Source organism: Notamacropus eugenii, chromosome 1 (genome assembly GCF_028372415.1).
Source record: "Notamacropus eugenii isolate mMacEug1 chromosome 1, mMacEug1.pri_v2, whole genome shotgun sequence".
Classification (NCBI taxonomy): Eukaryota; Metazoa; Chordata; class Mammalia; order Diprotodontia; family Macropodidae; genus Notamacropus; species Notamacropus eugenii.
Window position 1 is genome coordinate 716,767,280 of NC_092872.1, and position 27,370 is coordinate 716,794,649.

Genomic DNA, 27,370 nt, shown 5'->3' on the forward strand with positions numbered 1-27,370 from the left:
GAACCTGCTGTCTGCTTTCTCCATCTAAATCCCAGCACCTAACCTTAGAAGTGTCCCAAGGTCCCATTCCAGGACCTCATTTCCCCTCTCCCTATAACATTTCTTTTGATGATCTCATCAGCTCCAATTATCTCTTGGTAGATGACTTACAGATGATACAGATCTGTATCTAATTTCACTTCAGTATCTCTTTGCCAACCCTCTATCCTTCAGCCATCTCCACTGGATGTCTCAAAGGTATCTGAAACTCAATATATTCCAAACTAAACTAATTCTCTCTAGACAACCCCTGCCCTGAAAAACTCATCCCTGGTTCTTTTCAGGGTACTACTATCCTTCCAGTCACCCATGTTTACAACCTAGGAATCATCTTGGACCTCAGCTCCCATGTCCAATCCAGGGAAGGAATAATTACATACTATGTGTCAGAGACTGTGCTGAGCATTTTAAAAATATCCTCTCATTTGATCAGTCAGTTGTATAGTATTCTGGATTCCAGCACCATCTCTCACATTTATCCCCTTCTTTCTACTTGCCAATCCATCTTCCAAGTCAAAGACCTCTACCTAGACCATTTCAATAACCTCTCATTTGTTTATGATGTGACCCCTTTGCATATCTACTTTTTGATCTTATTATGGTAATATGCAAAATACTGATATAAATCTCATTTCTAACAAACTGCTTTCCACTTTTCCCAGTAGTTTTTATCAATAAGGAACTCTTTCCTGAAGAAATGTAAGTTTTCGGGCTTACCAAACACAATTATTGAGAATTAACTATTATTCCTAATGCTTCCTCATCTACTCTGTTTAAACCAATGCCAAATAGTTTTGTTCCTTACTGCTTTACAATATGAGATATGAAATTAATACTCCCCCTTCATACCTATACTTTTTTCATTATTTTCCCTTGAAATTCTACACCTTTTGTGTCTCCGAATGAATAGTTGGATTGCCCAAAAATAACATTCCCCTAGTAAATTGAGTAGTATAATTAAATCTGTACATCATTTTAGGTACTATATCATTTTGAATATGATGAGAAGTCCAAACTATGAACAGTGAATTTCCTTCTACTTATTTGTCATTCTGTATTTCTTTAAAGAGTGTTTTGTAAGTAAATTTATAAAAGTCTTGAAAGCGTTTTCAGAGGTTGACTTAGAGAAAGTTTACACATTTTATACTTATTTGAAAGTGATTTCCCTTTCTGTCATTTTTCTCCTAGATTTTATTATCTCTTTAAAGAAATGTTGTTCATTTTTGTGGATTTATTTTGGATCCCAGTACTTTGCTAAAGGTTTTAATTGTCTCGGTTGGTCTTTTATAAATTTTTATTAATTCTCAAGGGTTTTCTAAATAAACTCATGTTCATCAACAAATAGAAAAAAACCACTTCTTATTTCCCAATATTTGTGCCATTACCCTTAATTTCTTTCTCTTGTCCTTGCTATCACTAGCTTTTCTATGAATATTTCAAATACCAGTGGTAGAGAGGAGGTCTCTTGGTTTTATTCATGTACTTAGTGTATTTAAATGTATTTACTAGAAAGCTTCTAATGTTTTCCTATTACAGATAAGGCTAACTACTGAGTTTAGATGTATTTTTGATTTTTCATTGTTTAGTCATTTCAGTCATATCTGACTCTTTGTGACCCCATTTCATTTGGGGTTTTCTTGGCAAAGATACTGTAGCAGTTTGCCATTTCCTTCTCCAGCTCATTTTACAGATGAGGAAACTGAGGTAAATATGGTTAAGTGACTTGCCCAGGGTCACACTGATAGTGAGTATCTGGGCCCAGATTTGAACTCACAATGATGAGTCTTCCTGACTCAGGTCCAATGCTCTGTGCACTATCACATCACCTAATTGGCATTAGTTATATACTCTTTGCTATATTAAAAGCACCCCTTCAAAGTCTATGCTTGGAGGGTTTTATTTCAAAGGCCATTTTCTGCATCTAATCATGCATGTAATGATACAGTAATTTCTGCATATCATCATGTGATTATCAATAAATTGGGAGGGAGAAGGAGAGAACAATGTGTTTAGAATGAGCAAGCCATAGGGTGGGGAAATGAAGACCCAGGAAGTGGCAGGCAGATCCTCAAGCTGTGTCCTTCAGAGAGCAGGTTTTGGCAGGACCGTGTATACCATTTCTCTTCCTCAGTCTAGGGGAAAAAAAACAAATTTCCATCCTTTTATAAGTCATTGTGATTTTTCATTTTCCCCTCTCACTTTCCATTCACAGCCCATCCCCTTAACCAGGGTGGATATGGATCATCTAGACATATCCAAAAAAAAATGAACCAAACTAGGAATCCTAGGGGTTTCCCTTCTGTGGTCTCTGTTTAACCCCAATCAAAGAGGAAGAATGACATGTACAGACACACACACACACACACACACACACACACACACACACACACACACCTAGTATATCCATATGAGAATATGCCAGAAAAAACCCAGCCCCTCCAAAAGACTTCCAGCCCTAGGGTGCTCTGGTGGTCCTGGGAAATTGTTAGACTCAATCAGAGCCACATATCTGACTCTGCTGCTCTGAAGCAAGGAGATAAAATTGAAACCTGAGGGCTGGGGAAAGGCTGAAGATGTAATGGGCCTAGATATGAAGAGACGTTCTGTCAGTATTAGTCCTTCATTTTCAAAGAAGACCATGACATCAGAGAAATGATGACATGACTTGCACTTGACTTTGTTTTGAGTGAGGGAGGGCTGTGCAAGGTCACCAACCTCACTTTCCCCTCCTGAGCCATCTGGTTCCAGTGACCAGATATTCCTCAGGATGACTGAGTGGGAGAACAGGAATACTAATTAGGGGCTTCCAGATAAAAGGCATCCCCACAGTTCTATCCCTGGATACGCAGGCACTCTTATTGAATTGACAGGAGCTCCTGTATCTAGCATGGAGGTCACATCTTTGACATTTGTAGGCTCAGACAATTGCAAAATTGGGACATGCACATAGGTATTAATAGATGTTTCCAGATATGGCGTAACTAAATTTACTCTTTAAGATTCTTTCATTTCCCTTTCTGCACCCTAAGGGAAAGAACAGGATGTGTGTTTCTATATTCCTATCCAACCCGCCTACCAAATCCAGTAATATTAGAAAGTTCTCTGGTCTCCCAAAGACCTCACTGCAGAATCATAGACCAGATCTCCCAAGACAGGACAGAGTCCCAAATGAGCCCATAGATCTCTTATCACCTCCAACCCCTATCAAAATCCCAGCTCCTCACTGTAGCAAATTGTCTCTAACCAACAGAGCAGAAAACAGGTGATGACTTTCCTGGAGGACATATGCATGACTGAGAGCCCTAATTCTTCCACCTTCTTTGCATTTTCAGTGATAAACCTAGGAAACTCAATTAAAATAGGATGCTGGTGAATTTTCAGTTATGACAAAGAGAATAGTCGGTAGGAAAATACTGGAACATTCAATCATTTCAGACTGGCCACAGCCACGAGAGAGGATCAAGGGTTATGACTAGATCCTAGAAGGATTCTCCATCTCACCTTGTGCTTTACAAATCGACATACATTCTTTCTTGGAGTGGAAGTTGTTATCATTGCCTTCACAGCCTCCAAAGATAAATGGCTCACAGTTTGAAGAAGTCGAATTGTAAAACCAATGGCGTGTGAAGACCCAGCATGTGCCATCATCTTTGGGGAGAGTGCATGGAACTGAAAGGAGACCCCAGAGAGGTGACCATGGCAGGTGAGGGATGCTCACAACATTGACACCCACTAAACCCAAAACCAGATTGGCTAAGTATACCCTTCCCACTTCCCATTGTATCCTGTTCCCCATCCTAGCCTCAGCTAATACTCATGAACTTTCCAAAGACCCCATCATAGAGTTCCAGGTTGATCCTACTGGGGACAGCTCCTAGGGTCCCAAGTTACCTCTTCTTTCCTCCCAGTCTACATCAAAACCCCATTTCCTCAGTGCATGGTTACCATAGAAGTTAGGTCTAAAGAGAGTAATTAGCACCTCAAAATCCAAATGGTTAGCAGGGCTGAAATTAGAACCCAGGTTTCCAGACACTCTAGTGGTTTCTAGAGGAAAGGTCATTGGATTTTTAAAGTCTCAAGACCTCAGTTCAAATCTTGACTCTGGTATTTTCCACCCTAAATCGATGATCTTATAATTCGGTGATCTTTCCTCTAGAGCACAAGTTCAGTGGGGAAGTGGATGAAATTAGAATCATTTTTTTTGACTCTCCCAAGATATGGTATCATTCAAAGGGTCCCAGGAGTTCTAGCATGGACACCATGGACACCATGCCCTACATCACAGGATGGAAAGGTCTTAGAGGATGGGAAGGTCTTTAGTGATCCTCTAATCCAATCCCTTCATTTTTTTAGGTGAGGAAACTGAGGCCTGGAAATGCATGGTGGCAGGTAGTAATTGGCAAGTCTGGTAATAGAACCAAAATCCTCTGACTCTAGTTCCATGTCATTCAATTCTCTTCCTGTGCATACACAAGGATGTATGCAAACATGTGGGATGTATGCATGTGTGCCCATGAGTGTCTCCCCAGTCATGCAAATCAAGCAATTCCAGGGTTTCTATCTTTCTCTTTCCCTTAATCCCCAAATTTCTTAAAACCATTGCCCACCACACCTACTGCCTACTCTCTCTTTCCTTTCATTAGCTTATAGAAACAGACTTTGAAATCCACCAATGATTTCCTGACGACCAAATCCAATGGTCTATTTCCAGTTTTCTCTTTGACTTCACTGAAGAATTTGACACCATTCCATCTTTAAGACACTCTCTCCTTCCTTGGCTTCCTAAATACCACCCTTCCCTTGTTCTCTTCTTGGTGCTGTTCCACTCATGTCAATAAATTGTGGGAACTTCAAACTTTAAACTAGTACCAGTTCCTCCTTTGGCTACTTTTCCTCACTCACTGCTCTGTGGCCTTCTGGGTTGTATGATCTTTCATTCTAACTGCTTCTCAGTATGGCTGACTCACCAGATGAACTATATAGGACCCTAAGCTCTCCATGTGGCTTGTTCATTACTAGAGGAGTATTGGAGTCAGTTCAATTTAATATTTTATTTTTTCCCGATTACGTGTAAAAACAATTTTAGCACTTTTCTCAAATTTTGAGTTCCAAATTCTTTCCTCATTCCCTACCTCTTCACCTCATTCCCATCAAGAAAGCAAGTAATTTGACAAAGATTATACATGTGCAGTCACTGGAGTCAGCTTAAAAGTAGGGTTAGGCATAGAGAAAGATTCTTACCCTGACTAGCATCCCCCTGGTGTTGTCCTTGACCTCTCCAGACTTGCCACATCCTCTGTGAATTCCTTCTTTGTCTCTATGGCTCTTTTTTGCATCTTTCTTTGGCATTCTTTGGTCAGTCTCTCCTCCTCACCACCACCCTACACACAACTACTGACCCTAGGTGTGGGTTCCTACCTCCTTAGTCATATTCAATGGGAAAAGATGGAATAATGAGCAAGGAGGAGAGGTTCTTCATATGGGAGATTTGCTCGATAGATAACATTACCCAAGAGATAACACGGACACACAGTAAAACACCAGGCTTATAAGGAGACCCAGCTTCAGTCAGGGTCTGGTAACTATTGATTCTAAGAATCTTGGAATCACTGCTACAGGCCAGCTCAAGAGTATAAATGCTCAGAAGGCATTATCAAGGCCATATCTATTGCTGACTTTATGACATAACTGTTCTTTTTGAGTATGATATGATTAAGACATCAAGCAACTTATAGCCAGAATAATATGTTGGATTCTCCAAAGGAAACATAGAATGCCAGGGAACAAATGTATACCAATACATAAAGTCAACCAGGCTCCCAAGGTTTTACTATTCTGCCCAACAATGGTCTTCCCTGATACTCTAACCCTTTTTTCTTCCCACATAATCTGTACTACAGCTATAGTCTAAGGGTCATTTTAATGGTAGTATCCTAGGCTCTTCACACCTTGCTATAGAATCAGAGGAAAACTCTTCAAAGTTCTTTTGCAATCTCTTCCTCCCAATTAAATATATGTTGCCCCCAGCAAGTTAACTGGTGCATGTTGGGCATGTTTGTCCATATTCCTAATTCAAGATGCTATGAAGAGGCTCAAGTACTGTCCTTTTGATTGTCTGGACAAAGTCTGTATCATAGCTCTTGGACAATCTGAAAATTAACAGTCTTTTGTGAGACATCTACCACAGCAGCTTGGAGATGATACTTATCCCCATACAAATCCAACCTAATCACATTTATAAAATCCTCATAGGTTACCACCTACCTTAGTGCTTGAAAAAGTCTGCCCCAATCAGAGACAGTTATATTTTAAAAAGTGAAAATAGCGAAGAATAAAGAAAAGGAGAGAAAACCAAGGCAGGAGAGGCAAGAAGGCCAATCAGAAGGCCATTGTAATAACCTGAAGATGAGGTGATAAGGGCCTATATCAAGATGGTAGCAATGTCAGAAGAGAGAAATGAGTGTATGTGAGAGATGTTACACAGGTAAAATTGACAAGTGTTGGCAATAGTTAGATATGGCAGGTAGATGGGGGTGCAGGGAAGGGAGGCAAGAGAGGGAAGACTTGAGAAAGATACCTAGGTTGCAAGCCTGGGTGACTGGGAGAATGGCAGTACCCTGGACCCTAATGGGAAAGTTAGGAAGAAGGGAGGATTTGGGAGAAAAGATAATAAATTCACTTCTAAAAATGTTGAATTCAAGAAGTCTACAGGAAATTCAGTTTGAGATAACTGGTAGGTATTTGGAGAAGTGAGACTAGAGATCAACCGAGAACTTAAGGTGAGATAAATAGATTCCAGAATAACCAGCATAGAAATGATCACTGAATCCATGTAAGGAGATGAAATCACCAAGTGAAACAGTATTAAGGAAGAAGAGAAAAGGATCTAGAACAGAGGCCTGTGGGATACCCATGGTTAGCAGGAATGACTTGGATGAAGATCCAGCAAAGGAGACTGAGAAGGAGTGGTCAGATTGGCAGGAGCTGAGCCAAGAAAGAGTATTTTCACAAAAACTTGGAGAGAGGGTATCAAAGAGAATAGGGTGATTGACAGTGTCAATAGCCACACAGAGGTCAAAAAGCATGAGAATTAAGAATAGACCATTGAAAGCTCTTAAGTAATTTTGGAGAGTAGTTTTGGTTGAATGGTGAGGACAGAAGTCAGACTATAGATAAGCAAGAAAAGAGAGAGAAAAAAGTGGAAGCACCCATTGTAGATGGCCTTCTCAAGGAGGTTAGCCTTAAAAGAAAGGAGAGATCTGAGCAGACAACTAGTAGGGATGGATGGAGCAAGTGAAGGTTTTCTGGGAATGGTGAAGACATGTGTGTGTTGTAAGTAATAGGGAAGCAGCCAGCAAACAAGGAAAGATTGAAGATTAGTGAGAGGCAATGGAAGGGGCAGTCTGCTGTAGAATATGGGATGGAAGGATCTCTTAGGTAGGAGCGGTCAGTTTTGGTAAGGAATAAGGCTACTTCCTCATGTGAGACAGGGATAAAGGAGGAGATAGTGGCAGAAAATGTCTGAATAATATGAAATGAGGAGTCAGAAGCTCATGGCAAAAAGGCTTCAATTTCTTTAATGAAATATGAAGCAAGATTTTCAACTGAGAGTGTGGAGGAGGGGAAAGCCATATGAGGTTTGAAGAAAGATGAAGAAGTTTAGAAAAACAGCTATGGAGAGTGGGGTAGTCAGTCAGTTAGAGAAGCCTAAAAGGATTGCCTCTGCTACAATGAGGGCCCAGTTGAGATTATATGACATATTTGTAGTGGATGCAGTCAGTCAGTAGAGTTTTATGATTTTCTCCACTTTTATTTAGCAGTAGGTGAATATGAGGAAAGGCAATGCATGGTGGGAGTCATTCAGGGCTGAACCATGGCAGTGGTCCTAGCCAATCGGTGATAGGGTAAAAAGGTGAGGGACTCAAGAGAAAAGGACAGTGTAGAGTTTGCCAAGGGGTCAAGAGTGGGAAAGGGAGGAGAGTGTAGTCAGTACAGGAGTGCTGGCCTCAGAAAGAACTAGGGAGTTGAGGAATTGGAGACCATAATGAGGACTGGTGGCAAGACACAAAGATAGAATGATAATAGAGTTTTATCAGGTAAGGGAATTTCATAGTTCATAAACATGGAAGTAGAGCATTGTAGGTGATGACAAGATCAAGGATGTGATCCTCTCTGTGTATGGTTGAGGTAAGATGAAGGATTGAGTTATGGGAAATGAATAAGTTGAGGGTGTTTGATAGCGTTTCAATACATATAAGTCCCCTAGAACAAGGGGGATGAAAAATGGAGAGGAGAGAAAAACTGTAAGCCAAGTGCTGAACTTACTAAAACAAGAAAGAGAGTATCCTGGAGGCTGGTAGACACCAGGGGTGTGTGTGTGTGTGTGTGTGTGTATGTGTGTGTGTGTGTGTATGTGTGTGTGTGTATGTGTGTGTTCATCCTTCATTGAAGATCATGACATCAGAGAAATGATGACATGACTTGCACTTGACTTTGTTTTGAGTGAGGGAGGGCTGTGCAAGTCACCAGCCTCACTTCTCCTCCACAGCCATCTGAATCCAGTGACCAAATATTCATGAGGATGACTGGAGATGACCCAGGATGAGGCAATTGGGGTTAAGTAACTTTGCCCAAGGTCACACAGCTAGTGAGTGTCAAGTATCTGAGATGAGATTTGAATTCAGGTCTTCCTGACTCCTGCACTGGTGCTCTATCTAGTGCACCACCTAGCTTCCCAGACACCAGGTACAAGAATTTTGATGGAATGGTAGATAAGGACTGAGTGAGCCTTAAAGGAATAGAGGTTACTGAGTGATGGAGGTGGAGGGAGAGACTAGAAATGACAATGAGGAGCAAAGAGTAGTCTGCCTTGACCATTGAGTTGGGGAGTGAGCGAAAGCATAGCCATTATTAGAAAGGATGGACAGGTCTTCAGGAAGGAGCTAGATTTCAGTGAGACCCAGAAGAAGAAAGGAAAAGACTCGAAAGTAAGTGTGTTACCTACCTAGCAAGGAGTTTTAAAGTAGGACATTGCAAGAACAGAAATAAAGGGAATGGGAATGAGGGAGTAGTTAGTGATGAATGGAAAATGGAGTTCTCTACCATGATAGGTAGGGATTCAGAATTACTGGTATGATAAGGTAGGACCCAGACCAAGCTCAGCATAAATCAGAGATGTGACTGAATAAGGTTTCTGCTCATTAGCCTAGAAAACAAGCAGAGAACAGGACTCCAGAGCGGGACCACCTCCAGTTTCAGGTTCTCCAATCTGGATGGCTATTTTCTTCTCTCTGACAGATCCAAGTGAGATGATGGGCATCCTGCCTTCTGGTAGGATGGGTCACCCAGGCATGGAAACCCAGAAGTTTCAAATACCACCTGCTCTCCCTATCTGGTCCTAGGAGGAAGTCTATTGTGTGGGTCCACCTTCATATGAGACAAGACAAGACAATTTCTTGTCCCTGCCCTCTACCCCCAACACCACCATAGATCCTATCAAGAAGTTCTGCCCCAGCAGCAGTGTTATTTCTTACCATGAGAAGGGCCACAAATCTTCCCTTATGGGATGGAGACAGTGGACAAAACTCAATCCTGAACTCAAACCCAAGGCTGCTCCCCAAGGTGAAAAGCTAGAGAGACAATGGGCAAGATCTGGGAAGGTGGGGATACAGCACCCAGGCCAACTGTCACCAGGACACAGATGTAGAGTTCCTGTGCCCGCCATGAAAGTCATCCACAGCTCTGTTTCCCAGAATAAACTGGGACACCCAGTGCCTTGTTCACAGTTGGTATCAACAACTCCTTTGAGACTGGGGGTAGCCAAAATTTGTCCTGAATGCACTCTCACTTTCCTTTCTGTCATTCTATCACCACCTCCTTTTATTCCCCGCCCCCCCCTCACTTCCTTTAGACCAGATCCCTCCTGGACATCTCTGGTTCTCTTAAGGTCACACAATAAACTTGCACTTAGAGACAAAAGCCCCCCCCCCCAGATTTTAAAATCACACCCCACCTTCCCTCCTGCCTTCAGCCAAAGTGCTTTTGGAAAGGAACAATGTCTGGTGAAAGAAATTCATACTAAGGTGTGAATGACTAGCAGCTTCACCCCTCCAAACTCCATTCCCTCCCACAGGTAACTGCATTTTCAAAGGTTATTTGGGGAAGTCCAATGAACTGTGGACTTTGCAGGAATTTCAGGCAAAGTAAGGTACCACTGGAGAAATATCCAAGGCTACCCCTAGCCCTGGGGAGGGCTGGATCCATATTTTAAAATTGTATGCAGCTTTACCTTTATTATTGCAGGTTTTCAGGCATTGGAATTTGTTTCTGAAATTGTTTTTATTGCCTCCACAGCCTCCAAAAACAAAGGTCTCACACTCCTTGGAGTTCGGGTTGAAAAACCACCTAGTGAAAATCCCCCGGCAAGGACCCTGATCTTCAGACAACTTGCATGTTTCTAAAGAGAGATACCAGGAAGGCAGGAATTGAAGATAATAATGATCACTAATATTTATATGCATTGCACTTTATAGATATTATTTCATTTGAGGGGTTGGGGCTTATATGCCCATTTTACAGATGGTGAAACTGAGAGAGACAAAAGTTAAATGACCTGCAACTAGCAGGTGTCTAAGGCCAAATGTGAACTCAGATCTACCCTGACTTCAGGTCCAGCACTCTATACACTTTGTCCCCCAACCGCCTCCAAGACAAGAGATCCTCAGGCAAATGTTGGCCAAAAATCAAACTCATATTACCAGATAGCTGAGGGTCACTGAGGAGGGTCAGAATCTAGAATCCCACAGTGGCCAAGCTTGCTGACTTTTTCCACTGGACCAAAGGTTCTTAATCTGAGGTCTGAGAATTTGTTTCTTTTTAATTTTTTGACAACTGTATTTCAGTATAGTATGTTTCCTTTGAAATCCTACATATTTTTTATTTTATGCCTTTAAAAACCTCCTTTTGAGAAGGGGTCCACAGGCTTCCCTGGACTGCCACAGGGGTCCAGGACACACAAAAAAGTAAAGAACACAAGTACTAGACTACAAGTCCACTGGAAGGGGGCTTCTGGTCAGATAAGAATCTGTATCCGGTCTTTACAGATATCACCTATTTCATTCTCAGTACTGTAGAAGTTGTAGCTAAATACTTGTGGATCTTTTGCCATGAATCTGAGTCAAAAGGTCCAACTAGGCACACTAGCTAGTAACCAGGTGTAATGCTTCAGGTAATTTGGGGGCTCTTAGCCTAACAATGGTCCAACATGGAGACCCTACCACTGCCAGGGAAATGATATCAAATGGAATTCCACTATTGAGGACAGAGATTCCAGGAACTCTCTGGCGATGAGTGTTAGAGTCTGTCATTGGGGAGCAGAGGAAAGAGAAAGTGAAAATTTGATGTAATTCCTTTCCAAAGAGCCTCATTGATAGTCTTTATACTTGGTACTGTTGATTGATACTTGATCATATATTCCCCTCTATCTTTTCTATTTAGGCACCCTCTTGTTCTACACTTTAGTCCCACAAAAGCAATGATCCATCTGTAAGCATGGTTTGGTCCATCACATATCAGGCCCTCTTTCTAGGGTATACTGTAATAAAAGAGCAATCATTTTGATATCCCCACAGATATACCAAGGATACTTTCAAACTTCTCAAGGGAAGATTCATGTCCTGAACATTTTGGTGCTCTCTTGCAGAAGAATCCATTACTTTAAAATAGAATTAAGAAGTTTAGCTTTTTTTGATGAGCTAAGATCACAGTTATTTAGAATAGATTGTTTTTACTAGCGTATGTCAAATACTGCTGCTGTTTTGTGAATAGGATAGCAAAGACAGAAAAAAAGGAAAAGATTTCAAGGAAAAAAATGTAGTCTTTGAAATTTTTTTTACCATAATTATACCTTAATTGGGAAACTGTACATAATTGTATATTACATTGGTTTAGTTAAAATTGTTGTCAATGTGATGGATTAAAATGGTGGAGGTGGTTTTAATTTGAAAAATAAATGTCTGAGTCAGTGAGGTTAAAATCAAAATGGGATATCTGAGGATCCTTAAAGAAGAGAAGTAATAAAAAATGAAAATTTTGAAACACAGTTGAATGAAGTTTAGGGAGTTTCATGGAAATCATTTTTTAAAATGATCAAACATGATAAGGAGGCCTAAACTTTGACCCTTTGGTATATAAGGTTGAAGTTTAATGGACATGATGAAGATAAAAGTCTTTCTATATATCTCTGAATCTCATATTTGGGGACCCAGCTAGCTGGGTAACTCAGCCCCTCCTCTCCTGTCTTTCTCCCCCTCCCCTTCCTTTTCCTCTCCAAAAGAAGGTAAATTTGGATGGCCAAAGGATTACTGACTAGATTTCTCCCTCCCCTCCTCCTCTCCTTTCCCTCCCCTTTCCTTCACTTCCCATCTGCTTCCCCTCCTCTTCCCTCCTCTTCCCTTTTCACTTGGCCCCCGCCCAAGCTCCACTTAAGGGCTGTTTTCTGGACTCTCCTGGCTTTAGAGTGATTATCAATAGTAACTCTTGCTGTTCACTAAATGGGCGTTGCCTCACCCTAAGTGAGTACCTGAATGTGTGTGTTCGTCCTTTGTTGTCAAAGAAGACCGTGACATCAGAGAAATAAGGACATGGCTTGCACTTGACTTTGTTTTGAGTGAGGGAGGGCTGTGCAGGTCACCAGCCTCACTTCTCCTCCAGGGCCATCTGAATCCAGTGACCAGATATTCACCAGGATGACTAGAGATGACCCAAGATGAGGCAATTGGGGTTAAGTGACTTGGTCAAGGTCACACAGTTAGTGAGTGTCAAATGTCTGAGGTGAGATTTGAACTCAGGTCCTCCTGACTCCTGCACTGGTGCTGTATCCACTGCACCACCTAACTGCCCCTGAGTATCTGAATACCTGGCCTAAAGGGGCCAAGGTCTCCCATTGCATCCTGGGCCATCTCTAGTCATCCTGATGAATATCTGGTCACTGGCTTCAGATGGCTCTGGAGGAGAAGTGAGGCTGGTGACCTGCACAGCCCTCCCTCACTCAAAACAGTCAAGTGTAAGTCATGTCATCATTTCTTTGATGGCATGGTCTTCTTCGGCAACGAAGGATGAACGCAACAACATTGATGGTAGGACATAAGAACTGCATATGGCAGGCACTGAGCATTTTGATTCTCCCTTGAATTTGATCATTGTTCTCTCTCAGGCACCCACAGAAATGATCATACCTTTGATCTCTTCAAGTATAATTGCCACCTGAGGATATTGAGCTCTGAAATTCCTCTCTTGGCTCTTAACCAAATCAGGACCATGGAACATCAGAGATGAAGAAACCCCCAGGGCCATCTAAACCAACCTGTACCAGAACAAGAATCCCCAGGTTGTCTGAGGACAGAAAATGAGTGAATAAAAATAAATGTTGAAGAGTTGAAATCCCAAGGAAGTGAGGAAATGGTTAAACAGAGTCCTAGTTGCCCTCAATCAATCAACAAACTCAGAGAAATCATTATAGGGACATTCAGATTTTCCTCTTTTTCTTCTATTCTTATTTCAAGACCTCAGTCTTTAAAGGTTGAGCATTCTCCTCTATGTAGACCCCACCCAGGCAGGGAAGCCATTCTGTTCTACTATGGTTTGGGTGGGGATGAATTCTTTGAATAGTTTGCCCATGACTGGAGGTAATTTAAGAGGTGAATTATATAATCAAAGTTTAGGTCTAGCACCTCACTGTAATATTCCTTCTCTTACTGTTAACCAATCAGAGTTGGTTGCTACCCTTGGGAACACCCCTCTTTCATTGAATATAACCATGAGCTGCCACCATGATTGTCTTTGATCTAAGAGAAAGACAGCCAAATGACCCTCTTTTTATTAAAACGCTGGCATTATTAATAAAATGATTAAATTACCTAGAAATTATGTCTCTCAAACCTTCTTAAATGCCACAAAGGAATAGAAAAACCCAGGTGCTCAGGAATTGACTTGTACTTTATCAAGTCATTGTCTATGATCATTAAAATACCACCAAGAATGGAGGAAGTTATCAGAGATGCTTCAGAATGGAGGAAGTACAAAGGTCATAGTTTTCAAAACAGACAAAAGGGTCTATACACCATGAGACAGTATTTGCCTTCAATTCCAGGCAAAATCTTAACAACAATTGAAAAGGACAATGATTTCTAAGACACAGCATAGTTTCATTGGGATCCGATGATGCCAAGTAAACCTGATTTCCTTTGTAGAAAGCTACTAGATTGGGAAATTAGATCAACAAAGGATGTCTTTCATTCAATTTTTGCAGACAGGCTCAGTGGATAATTCTATACTTGGAGTCAGCAAGTCTTGAGTCCAAATCCAGCCTCAGATACTTCCCAGTTGTGTGACCCAGATCAAGTCACTTAACCCCTTTGGGCCTCAGTTTCCTCATTTGCAAAATGAGAATAATAACACCTATCCCCCAGTATAGTTGTGAGGACCAAAGAAGAAGAATTCATAAAACCCATTGCAAACCTTTAAAACGCTATATAAGGGCTATTATTAGATTGAAAAGTGATATAAGTGAAATTGGTTGAATTACAGGGCCCTAAGAATAGTCATCGATGAACTGATGTAGACTTGAAAGGAAATCTGTCATCGAGTGTCAAAGGACTCTGTCCTCGTGTTGTTCAACATTTTCATCAGTGACATGAGTAAAAACATGTCATCCTTGAGAAATTGTTTGATGACATGAGTCTAGGAGAGATAGCTGATACAGGTAGGAAGGATCAGAAAGAAAAATGCCAACACATTGGCTCTGGAATAGAATTATTAATAATAATAATTAATAGAATAATTAATAATATTAACAAAATAATATGGGCTGCTTAAAGAGTAGTGAATTAGCCCTCCACAGAGATCTTTCAGAGGAAAATAAACAGCCACAGGGAAGCCCAGGGAAGTCTTAGAAATCATTCTTGTCCCAGTATCAATTAGACAAGATGACCTCTGAGGTTTCCTCGCTATGACATGGAAATCTCTTCACCCTGGAAGTTCACTTCACCCCTAGACTTCTCATAATGGAAGTATCCTCTAGTCCTATGGCCTTGCCTTCTGATTGGCTAGTTCCTCCCACAACATCCATTTTAAGGAGGATGCCCAGGTCATCCATGTATCCTTCCCTTTCCACCTACACTCTTGACTCCAGATTTTCCCTTCAATGCCCCATTCTGAAGTCTTTCCTCTTCCCCTCACCCCTTCTCATCTTCCTTTAATGTATTATCTTCCCCTTTTAAAATATAAATTCCTTTAGGGTAGGAATTGACTTTCTGCTTGTATATGTATTTACAGAACTTACCACAGGTCCTGGCACATAGTAAGCATTAAATAAATCCCTGATGACTAATAGATGTCCTTGCAACTCAGATACCATAATTCTATGGCATGGAGAAAAACCAAGTACATGTTTAGACCCAGTAAAGAATGAAGGATAAGAAGAGGAAAGTTCTATATCCATAATATGGGATATAACTGATAGGGGACAGAGTAGTGGGCCTGAATTCAAATTTGGCCTAAGACGTTTATTAGCTGTATGACCCTAGGCAAGTCACTTAACCACTGTTTCAGTTTCCTCAACTGTAAAATGGTGATAACAGCACCTACTTTGTAAGGTCAGAGCAAAGATTAAATGAGATAAAATTTGTAAAGAAAAAAATGCTTAGCAGAGTGCCTGGCACATAGTGGTGCTGAATAAATACTTATCTCCTCCCTCTTTCTCCTCCCCATATTATATCCCAGACTCATCACTGGGTTGACAAAGAACCACATTCATTTATTCACACAAATCTAATTAGAGCCAAAGGATGGATGACTTAGGACTCTTTCAGTGTTATCTGCTGAATGGCTACTCATCTCCAGAGCATTAATTCTATTCCACAAGGACATGTTGAGTGTCTCCCATGTGCCCAGTGGTGTGCCAGGAATACTCAGCCTCCCATCTATTATGAACCAAAGACTTCATCCAGGAGGTCAGACAATCCTACACCGAACATCTGGACCTACAGACCTTGGGCATAGGAAGGTTGATGCTGGTAAAGGTGGTCAAGGTGAGAAATGCTTTTTCTTTCCCTCATTTTCCACATCCCCACTCCTCCACCACTTCAATTAGGACCTGACTAGATAGCTGAGTGCTAGAGCCAGGTGGGATGGAGAATTCTATGAAGGGATCAATGCTCCATTGTTCTTCAATCATTTTCAATCATGTCCAACTCTTTGTGACTCCATTTGGAGTTTTCTTGGCAAAGATACTGAAGTGATACTGGAGTGGTTTGCTATTTCCAACTTATTTTACAGATAAGGAAACTGAGGCAAACAGGGTTAAGTGACTTGCCTAGGGTCACACAGCTAGTAAATGTCTAAAGCCAGATTTAAACACAGGAAGATGAGTCTTCCTGACTCCAGGCCAGGCACTTTACCCACTCTGCCACTGAGCTGTCCTCAATCCTCCATATGAAGAGACAAATCCTTCTGGGAGCCCAGCCTGGAGGCTTTACTAGGCTTCTCCCCATGCTCAACCTCATCCTCAGACACCCATTCCCTATACTCACCTTTATTTGTTGTAGTAGCCATCAGTGTTGAACAGTGGAGGAACAACACCAAGAAGGTAGTAAAGGAAGCCCAGAGCCTCATGGTGCTTCTCAACAGAAGAGGTTAGCCTGGAGAAGGCACTTGTACTCTCAGCTCAATGAGTGATCTCACTGGCAACCAGGGGAAGAGAGAGGCTTTAGCAAAAGTCAAGACAGAGAATGGGACTTTGCGTCATCAACAACCCCTCAGTGACTTTCTTGGCAAGGGCCCCTGCTCCCCTACTGCTTCCTTAAGAACAATACCCCCCTTTCCCCACCCAGAAGTTCATGAAAGAGAACATAGAGTCCCTTGGAATAGGACATGTATCGGAGGACATGGTCTATCTATTTCCTTGAGAGTATTTATCTGAACCAAAATTGTTCATTTGTTACCACATTCCAAGAGCTCGGAGCTCCTGCATGAGGTTAGATTGGGGAAACACAACCCCTTTTCTCCCACCCAGATCCTTTGGACAAAGTGACATAGTCTTCTTGACTCCAAGTCAAGTGACCTATCCACTATGCCACACTGCCTTTTTCCAATCAACCAACTACATAGTGACACATGGTTTGTGGTGAGTTGCTCAGGGTACAACAGGATTTTAGCATATGGTCCCATCTCCCTACAGACCCTGGAATATCTAGTAGCTAAGCATCTGCCAGTTCCATAACCCTCTGACTTCTGTAAGAAGGTTCTCCTAACCTTCTCATCACTGTAATAACACAAAGATTAAGTGACCTGACACAACAAATGAACAAGTCAGGATCCAAAACTTTAATAGACCATATCAAATAATATGAAAATTAGCAAATTTTTGAACTTGAGTTGAAAAAATACTTATGAAACAAAGAATTTCCTAGGTCTTCCCTTTTATTTAGGAAGAATCAACTACCTTCTCTAATTCTCCAGTCCTTCTTCTCACCCTCAGGTTAAACTTTAACCATATCTCTCTTTAGTATGACATACCCTGACCAATGGTTCAAGAACAAAATTTAATAAAATGGAATGGAATTGTGTAGAACAGGTTGGATTGGGGAAGAAATAGAATTAGATCAGGCGATATGGGCTACAATGAATTGGAATGGAACGGAATGGAATGGGATAGAAAAAGATAGAATGAGAATAGATAAAATACAAAATAAGCCTATGAGCCTAAAACATCTTGTCACGTGAGAGCAGTGGACTGGATCTAATTAAAAGAAATGTAATAAGGATAAATAAAATGTTACACTTGGAATCAAAAAGATCATCACAAATAATAGGCATTTCCTTATTTACCCACAAAATCCAGCAAGAAGAGATAGAAAGAGAAACTCCATTTAAAATAACTACAGACAGTATAAAACACTTGGGAGTCTATCTGCCAAGACACACATAGTCAGTATACGAACTCAATTACAATTATGGTGTCAAATAATTAGAAACCGAAGGAATGCTCATCAACTGGAAAATGGCCGAATAAGTCATTGTGATGGAATACTATTGAGCTTTAAGAAATGATGAAGGGAATGGTTTCAGAAAAACCTGGAAAGACATGCATGAACTGATGCAAAGTGAACAGAACCAGAACTGTCTACACCATTAACAGCAATATGGTTTTTTTAAAAATCAATTCTGAAAGAGTAACTATGATCAATCCACTCATCTACCCCACAATCCCAAGGGACTCATGATAAAACATACCAAAGAATCTTTTTTTCTTTCTTTTTCTTTCTCTTTTGGTAACATGACTCATATGCAAATTTGCTTTGCATAAATGTACATATTTTTAATGGGTTTTGTTTTTCTTGCCATCTCATTGAGAGTTTGGATCTGAAAAAATAATAAAAGTCTGAGCTTTCAAAAAAAATTTTAAAAGATCATTTTTACAAATTTAATGAAGGGAAGAGGGAAGGAATAAGCTTTTTAAATGCCAACCATGTGAAAGGTGCTTTTCAAATATTTGATACTCACAACAACTCTATTAGACAGATGTTATCATTATCCTCATTTTACAGTTAAAGAAACTAAGACACACAGAGGTTAAGCAATTTGTCCAAGGTCACACAACTAGTAAGTATCAAAAAATCAGATTTGAACTCAGGTCTTCCTTACCCTAGGTCCAATGGTCTAGCCCCTATGGTGCTCCTAGCTGCCCCATGAGAGTCTGGAACGTGTGCAGAATACTTCTAACCCTGCCTTCCATATGGGAAAGGCTGGGGAGCCTCCTTCCAGGAGAGTAGTGATGACATGTGTCTTGAGACCTTAGAGCAAGTATAGCCCTTTTCTGCACCTAGTTCCAGACTACTAGCCATGTGGTGAATGGAAACCTATTGGATGACTACATTGCTAGAAATAGGAGTGGCTTCCAAAAGCGTCAGCCAATCAGAGTTTGGCCATCATCTTCAGTTGTTTTCTTTTCATCGATTTCTGCTCTTGGTTTGGAACCCTCACCAATGGCATCTGGTGAAAGATAATGCTGTAAGGGAAGAGGTCTTGGAGCTTTTACACTCAGAAGTCAACATGGAGTCCCATAGAAATGGACCTTGGTCCTTTGCCTTGTCATTTGTTCTTCTATTTTAGGTGAAGGAGATGAATCTGGAAGCTCTGACCTTGTGAATTCTGAAAGGTCAGGAGAGTGAGTCTCCAGAAATCCAAGAATGTAGGAATCCAAGAATCCAGGATTCAGTTTTCCAGGGATTCAGGAATCCAGGAGTTGGAGCCTATGCTAAGTGTTGAAGTCAGCCCAGCCATGAGAAGTAAAGGGTGATGTTGGAAGTGACTTCTGGGACTCAGACCAATGGATGCTGAGACAAGGACTTATTCCATAACAATGCTACCATTAGACATGAATTTGGTGGGACCAACACCACACAGAAACTAAAGTAAACCTTTGACCACACTAGAGGCCAAGTTGATAAAGGGAAGCCTGTACCCTCAAGGTGATGTTGGGAGACGTTTGTACTTTTGTTGTTGCTATGTGTGGTCATTCACTTTTCAGTTGTGTCTGATTTCTCATGACCCCAGCTGAGGTATTCTTGGTAAAAACACAGACCCCCTAGTAGCTCCTTTTCCTTCTCTCTTTCTTGAAGTTTCCAAGTCTCAGTGTCACTTAAAGTCAGGAAAGAGCAAATGAAAGTAACTAAGTGAACTGGTACCATCATCATGACCATGGCTTGGTTACCCTGATGGGGATGAATGCCTGAGGTCTCCTCCCCAAAGCTTTGGGATGTATGGCTCGTTCTGGCTTAGCAGTCAGTCAAAGGTCTGTTTCTTTACTCTCACCCAGAAAAAGCAGTATAGCTACCTGTGCTCTGGAGACCATCTGGGAATTGCATCAACTGAGTGTTCTGTACATGCTCACAAGCACTGAGCTTTCATAGTCCAATCCTAGTTCCTCCTACATTTTTATTGATGAATACCCAGACCCTAACCCTAATCCAGTTCTCCTAATAAACGAGTTCTTTGAGAGGAGGGCTTATTTCATTTATTTTCTGAATCTCCAATGATTAGCACAGTGCCTAACATAGAGTAGATGCTTAATAAATCCTTGTTGAATTGAATGAAATTGAGCTTGGTGGCTGGATCTCCAGACACCAGTTAAAAGATAAGAGTGGAAGCCGAGTTGCTAGGTCTTAGTGTGGTGAACCCAGGGAAGCCGCTAGACTGGAAGCAGTTTTTGAAAGTCAGCTTGCACAAGGTGGATTATTTTCGTTAGCCCCCTGATTCTCATGTGCACCTGGTCAATGGGCTCACTCCTCACAGAGGTAAAGGGGAAGAGGATGCCCTCATCAGCAGGTGCACAAAAAATGGAGCAATGGTTCTGGAACTGTTGCTCATGGTGCAGTGTCTGCCTAGACCACCAGATGGTGCTCAAAACTCAAGCTGCTTCAGGTCATTTTTATCTATCTATCTATGCAAATTTTATAAAATATATTTCATATAGTTATAGTTACATATAGCTATACAAATATCTACATGTACATGTAATATATGGCCTATATGTATATCATTTATATTTTTAAACATATACACACATGTATAATTTTTCCCATTGGCAAGCATTATTTCTTTTCCATTCACTTCTCCCACCCAAATAAACACTGAAAAAAATTACAAGTTAATGAGAAGTTGGTACATGCCCAGATCACCAAAGATAGAGTTACCCACAAGAAAAACTGGGAACTCCCTTCTGAGAGCCAGGAGAACTGTCGCATGCAAGAACATTCTGCATTGGCCTAACGTGTAGTTGGGAGTAGTCTCTTTTCCATCAGCTGCCTAGCTGTAACTGTCCACATCTTTAAAACTATCTTCTCAAGCACAGTGTTTCTCTTTCCACAGTACTAAAGGTGGTGGATGTAACAGCCAACACCATGTCATAAAGGGGAAGAACCTAAGGGGCATTTGTCCCCCTCCCTCTTCCCTTAAGCCATGTGGCCCTGAGAAAGTGACTTGGAGTTTGGGCCTAATTTATTTCTCCTTTTCAGTTTTAGAAGCAAGGAATAGAATCCCTCCCTAACCCAAGCCATGGGGATATTAGAACACAGAGTTCTAGGCTAGACATAGTAGGGAAATCCTGAGGAGCAAGGGCGCAGAAAACCTGACCAGTGAAGCTTTGGACTTGGCCTTGAAGAGATTAATATTATGTAGGAACTGAATGAAACTGTGAGTCTAGCCCTGCTTCTCAGAGAATAAGGTGGGAATAAGGGGGATCAGGGTCCCAAGATATGGGGAGAAATGTTTGCATGCTTGTTCTTATTCTGTATTTAAAGTAAATACTCCTTTCTGAAAGCTAATCTAAAATTAAATGGTTAAATGGAAATGAGGTATTAGTCACTGTAGCCTTAAAATTGGAAAAATCCAACTGGTGTTTTTTCTCCTAGGCAGAGATCCCCCTTGTTCTTTACCCTCCAGCTCCATATGCAGCAACTGTTCAAATGGATCGCAAACAAGGAATATGTTTATTTTGAAATTCACTTAGCACAGTGTCTGATACACAATAGGAATTTAATAATTGATTGATCGGTTGATTGATTGATTGATTGGGGGCTTCATCAGAATTAATCCAAGAGGAAAGAAGGTTGAATCCAGGCTTGACTAGGCATAAGCTACTGGCAGCTGGAGGGAGACATGAGGGGACTGCCTGACAAGAGCTTTGAGGGCAGAGGAGAAAGGGCAGACCATGGAAAACAAACATGGTATATTGGAAAGAGCATTGAGTTTGGAGTCAGAAAGCCTATTGTTCCAGTTCTAACTCTCCTTCTAATTATTTGTGTGATTATAACTTCTCATAATAATTATAACTTTATATCCTCCTTATGCAATTATATTATAAATGATTATGTAATTATAACTATAATTATACAATTATATTTTATAATTATTTATGGAGGTCATCTAAGTCAACTCATTGCTGCATGAGAATCCTCACTAAAACCTCTCCAATCAGTAATTCTCCTGATTCTCCTTGAAGACCTCTGAAGACAGGGATCTCACTGAGACCTGAGGTAGCCCATGCCATATTTTAGATAGTCCTCATATCGGGGCTCTTCCTTATACAAAGCTGAAATTTACTATTTTGCAACTTCTACGCATTGTCCCAGTTCTTCCTTCTTGAGCCAAGCAGAATGTGTCTAATGCAGTCCCCTTCCCTATGAGAGACTTTCAGATGTCTGATCACTGACTATTGGCTGACTAAAAATTTATCTCCATTCCTCAAAATTCAGTTGTCACAAGTAACTTGCCCAGGGTCACACCACTACTAAATGTCTGAGACCAGATTCGAACTAAGGAAGATGAGTCTTCCTGATGCCAGGCTTGGTACTCTATCCACAGCTGCTACCTTCTGCCCAAAACAGGGAAGAGACAAAGCAACCTACTGACTAAACCACATATTATGACCTACTACTACTACTATACTACCACCTCCACTACTGCTATTACTGTCACTACTATTCCCACTATTATAGCTGCCTAACAAGTGAGTGATAATAGCTTCTCAAAAGACAACAGCATGACCTCCAGGTGAATTCCAGTTCTCCTGGCTGGCCATCATGTACAATCACTCAGTCTGTGGATGACCTGAGATGAAAATGAAATCTCTGCTCAGCGGCTCCCAAAAGAAAGTTTTATCATTCGGAAAGATTATGATGATGGTGATGGGCTATTGCCTTGGGTTTTAAGTGCAAGGAAGGGAGTCCTCCCCACCTCTGCTGATAGAGTCACAGCTGACTCAGTATATGATGGAATGGTAGAAAGAAGGCTTTAAGAAGTTTTGCTACAACCTCAAAACAAGGCATAATTAAGTTCCTTAATCACCCCCAAAGGAGTATAGGACCTTGACCATTTAATGAAAACAACAGACAGCTCACAGGAAATATCTCATGAATGTCAGAAAGAATGAGTCATGCTCCTTGTGTTGATATATAGAAGAAGCAAGTCACTCAGCAACTGAGGACTTCAGGTTTGAGTTCAAGAGATGGGGGCAGTTATGGAAAAAGATGCCCGGTCCCTGCACCAGAAGGCTGCAAGGGATAAAGATGGGGGAGAAGGGATTTTCTTCCCTTTTCACCTTCTCATCACTTTGTCAACAGAACCACTAGACCACTGGGAGAAACTGCATCCAGACTGGAGCAGAGACATACATTCTATACAGACGCCAAGAGACTGTCACTCAAGGTATGAGGCAGCTTCAAGGATCTAGCCTTGGAAATTCAGAGTTGATTATGGTGAGGTGCAGACCCTGATGCTGGGCAAGCTGTCCTGCAGAGGTGCTGAATCCAACTTGATCTCTTTTAGGGAAAACACTAGGCAGGAGCCACACCTAAGCTTTGGTTTTAGAGATTTCCCCCACCGTTCCATAGTGGGGATACAACAAGCCACAGAGAACAAGAAATGTCTAACCCTCTCCATTTGGGGCCATGACACTGACTGGATGAATCTAGACTCTGTATGAGTCTTAAAGCAACGGTTTTTATGCGAGGGTAAGTGCAAAGCCTAGGACTCTTATGGGGGAGGGCCCCTCTTGGCCCCAGGTGACATCTTTGGGATTTGTGCAGGATTTGAGGGGTGGAGTGCAAACAGCCTCAAACGTGTAATCTCTTTGGGAAAGATTTACTTGTGTTTGGGGTCCATGGGAGTTTGTTTGATTTCTTTTTCAAGGTAGCCTACCTGTGTTATCATCAGATAAATCCAGACCTCCATATGGAATATCACATGATTTTGGAGAAATCTGTTAGAGAAATGGAGCACCCTATGTGTTGCAGGAACATCCAAAGAGATTTTGTCTAGACCTCTATCTAGAATTCCCTACTTGCAGGGATCTAGATTTAATAAATGCATGAGTGAGGCCCTGAGCAAGATCCCCACCTGGGCCATGGATGATGACCATTAATAATAATAGTAACAAAGATGGTAGTGGCAATAATAATAGTGGTAACAATAGTAGTAGTGGTGGTGGTGGTAGTAGTGTAGTAGCAGTAGTAGTAGTAGTAGTAGTAGTAGTAGTAGTAGTAGTAGTAGTAGTAGTAGTAGTGGTAGTAGTGGTAGTAGTAGTAGTAGTAGTAGTAGTAGTAGTGGTAGTAGTAGTAGTAGTAGTAGTAGTGGTAGTAGTGTAGTAGCAGTAGTAGTAGTAGTAGTAGTAGTAGTAGTAGTAGTAGTAGTGGTAGTAGTAGTAGTAGTAGTAGTAGTGGTAGTAGTGTAGTAGCAGTAGTAGTAGTAGTAGTAGTAGTAGTAGTAGCAGTAGTAGTGGTAGTAGTGTAGTAGCAGTAGTAGTAGTAGTAGTAGTAGTAGTAGTAGTAGTAGTAGTAGTGGTAGTAGTAGTAGTAGTAGTAGTAGTGGTAGTAGTGTAGTAGCAGTAGTAGTAGTAGTAGTAGTAGTAGTAGCAGTAGTAGTAGTAGTAGTAGTAGTAGTAGTAGTAGTGGTAGTAGTAGTAGTAGTAGTAGTAGTGGTAGTAGTGTAGTAGCAGTAGTAGTAGTAGTAGTAGTAGTAGTAGCAGTAGTAGTAGTAGTAGTAGTAGTAGTGGTAGTAGTGGTAGTAGTAGTAGTAGTAGTAGTAGTGGTAGTAGTAGTAGTAGTAGTAGTAGTGGTAGTAGTGTAGTAGCAGTAGTAGTAGTAGTAGTAGTAGTAGTAGTAGTAGTAGTAGTGGTAGTAGTGGTAGTAGTAGTAGTAGTAGTAGTAGTAGTGGTAGTAGTAGTAGTAGTAGTAGTGGTAGTAGTGTAGTAGCAGTAGTAGTAGTAGTAGTAGTAGTAGTAGTAGTAGTAGTAGTGGTAGTAGTGGTAGTAGTAGTAGTAGTGTAAAAAATACAATAATGTACATAGAGTAAAAAAAGATCAGAAGGGGACAAAGAAACAAATAAGAATTATTGCTATTATTTTTATTCATTGTTATACAATTTTTAAAAAATTAAATAGCTTAGAGACTATGGTTTTATGTATTTATTTGTTTGTATTTTATGTATTTTTTTTATTGACTTGAATGTGTAGTAGGAGAGGAGGGTGATTGGAGACTCTTCAGAATTCAAGTCAAGTAACAGAAACAATGAGGTGTTAAGACAGTTACATTTGTCCCTAGTAAAAGGTATGAGACTTCAAGTCACTCCCATCTGCATGACCTGTTTGAAATTATGAATCCCCAAGACTGCAAAAGAAATGTTATAAAGTGTCTATTCATATGTTTTGTTATTGTTTAGTTGTTTTTCGGTCATGTCTTACTCTTTGTGACAGCTTTTGGGGTTTTCTTGGCAAAGATACTCAATACTCATTTTACACATGAGGAGACTGAGGCAAAGAAGGTTAAGTGACTTGCCCAGGATCACACAGCTAGGAAGTGTTTGAGGCCAGGTTTGAACTCAGGAAGAGGATTTTTCCTGCCTCCAGACCCAGCACTCTATCCGCTGTGCCACCTAGCTGCCCTATTTCATGTTACTTTTGACATTTAGAAAAAGGTCTTTTGTGAATTGATTCTGTTGACAATTTTCAAATTCACTTCCATATCAGGCATTCATGATTTTGTGTATCTGTCGTCTGTTGCCAAGCTAAACATCTTTCTCTGGACATGTCAATATCTTACCTGAGGTGCTCAGTACTGATCAAAATACTCTAAAGGAGACCTGACCAGGACAACTCACAGCCTTTTGGACACTATGCCTCCAGCAGCCCAGGATATATTTGCATTAATTATTTTGACTGTCACATCCCACCAATGGTTATGGAGACTGGATTTCACTAGAACCCCCAGATCCTCCTCAGATAAGTCACTGTCTAGTTACACTTCTCTCATTCTGTATTTCTCCAGTTGAATATTTGATTTCATATGTAAGGCTTTACATGTATTCCTGTTTAATCTCATTTTATCAGATTCAGCTCACTGTTTTAGTCTATGGAGAGCTTTTTGGAATACTGACTCTGAAATTCCATACATTAGTTACCTTTCTTGACTTCATATCATCTGAAAATCTGATAATCATGTCATCTATCCCTTTAAGAATGTTGAACACCATAGGAACATGGACAAATCCCTAGGGACCTTTGCTAGAAATCCCATTCCAAGATGACACCAAATCCTTCATGGCAATTCTTTGGTCCAGTCATTAAGGTAGTTTTGAATTCTCTTAATTGTCCTTTTGTCTATTCTGTATCCCCCATATCTTGTCCACAAAGATAGCATCAGAAACTGTCAAAGGCTTTGCTAAAGCCCTGAGAGATGTCATTCCATCCCATGCCAGTCTCTCATGCTGACCTCTTTACCTTTACCTCCCATCCTTCCACTTGGCTTCTCAGCTTCAGGCTACACATGCCCAGTTGCTTTAACAGATCCTTTCAATGACCTAGACCTGAGGTCCTTCATCATCCATCCATTGGACCCCCTCCTTTAATATATTGGATGACTCTCTGGGAGGAAAAGAGAGGGAATGATACTGAGAGAAATTCAGGTGATGTTAAAACAAAAAATATCAATAAAAATTTATTTTAAAAATATGCAGCTGATGCTACTTTTTCATTGCTTTAATCTCTGTTCTGATTAAATATAACACGGCAAGGAACTGAAAACAACTGAAATTATATTTCAGACTTGAAATAACTTCAGAAGCTCACAGAATCCCTTCTGTCTTGGGGCAAGCCAGTCCAGACAAGCAAATTACCATTAAAAGTCTCCACAATTAGAACCCCCAGTAGCTAAAGGCATAGCAGGTCAGGACCTTGGATAGTTTACATAAGCATAGTATCAGAAAATGGATTGATCTCTAAACAGGTGGGTAATGGAAAACACAGTTGGCTCTCAAAAAAAAAAAGTACACAAGACACACTTTTAAATTTAATAGGTATCATTGACATCTTCTCCATTGCTTTAAGTATAGAAAAGTCTTGATTTGCAGTTCCTTGATTTCAGAAATGTAAATACTCACGTGGAAATTGGCCTGTATGAGTTGACTCCAATAGACTGCTTGCCTCTAAACCTTGTCTAATCCAGACTTTCTAGGTATCTAAGAGTCTATATCTTGAGACTCCTAGAACCAAAGAATTTTAGAACTAGAGAGGATCATGGTGGCAATCTGTTCTCAGCAGCTTGGAAAGGCCCTGATGAGTGCATTCACACTAAGCAGTTAATAACTGATAACAGCTTCATATGGAACTCTACCAGGAATATTTGCATTTTAAAAGAGGATCTTCCAATGGATTTTTTTTGTTTTTAGCCATAACTGTTATGAGAGGTAGCCTGGAGAAATAAAAAGAACATTGTACCTA

The 27,370-nt window shown here is 40.8% G+C and overlaps 1 long non-coding RNA gene across 1 annotated transcript; it reads right to left on the minus strand.

Moving 5' to 3' along the window:
• Positions 1-1,920: 1,920 nt before the first annotated feature.
• Positions 1,921-16,815, minus strand: LOC140521555 (uncharacterized). The gene is made up of 3 exons (XR_011972971.1): positions 16,629-16,815; positions 10,328-10,495; positions 1,921-2,171 (listed from the first exon to the last, which is right to left on the minus strand). It is a non-coding gene; the product is annotated as an uncharacterized lncRNA (long non-coding RNA).
• Positions 16,816-27,370: the final 10,555 nt, after the last annotated feature.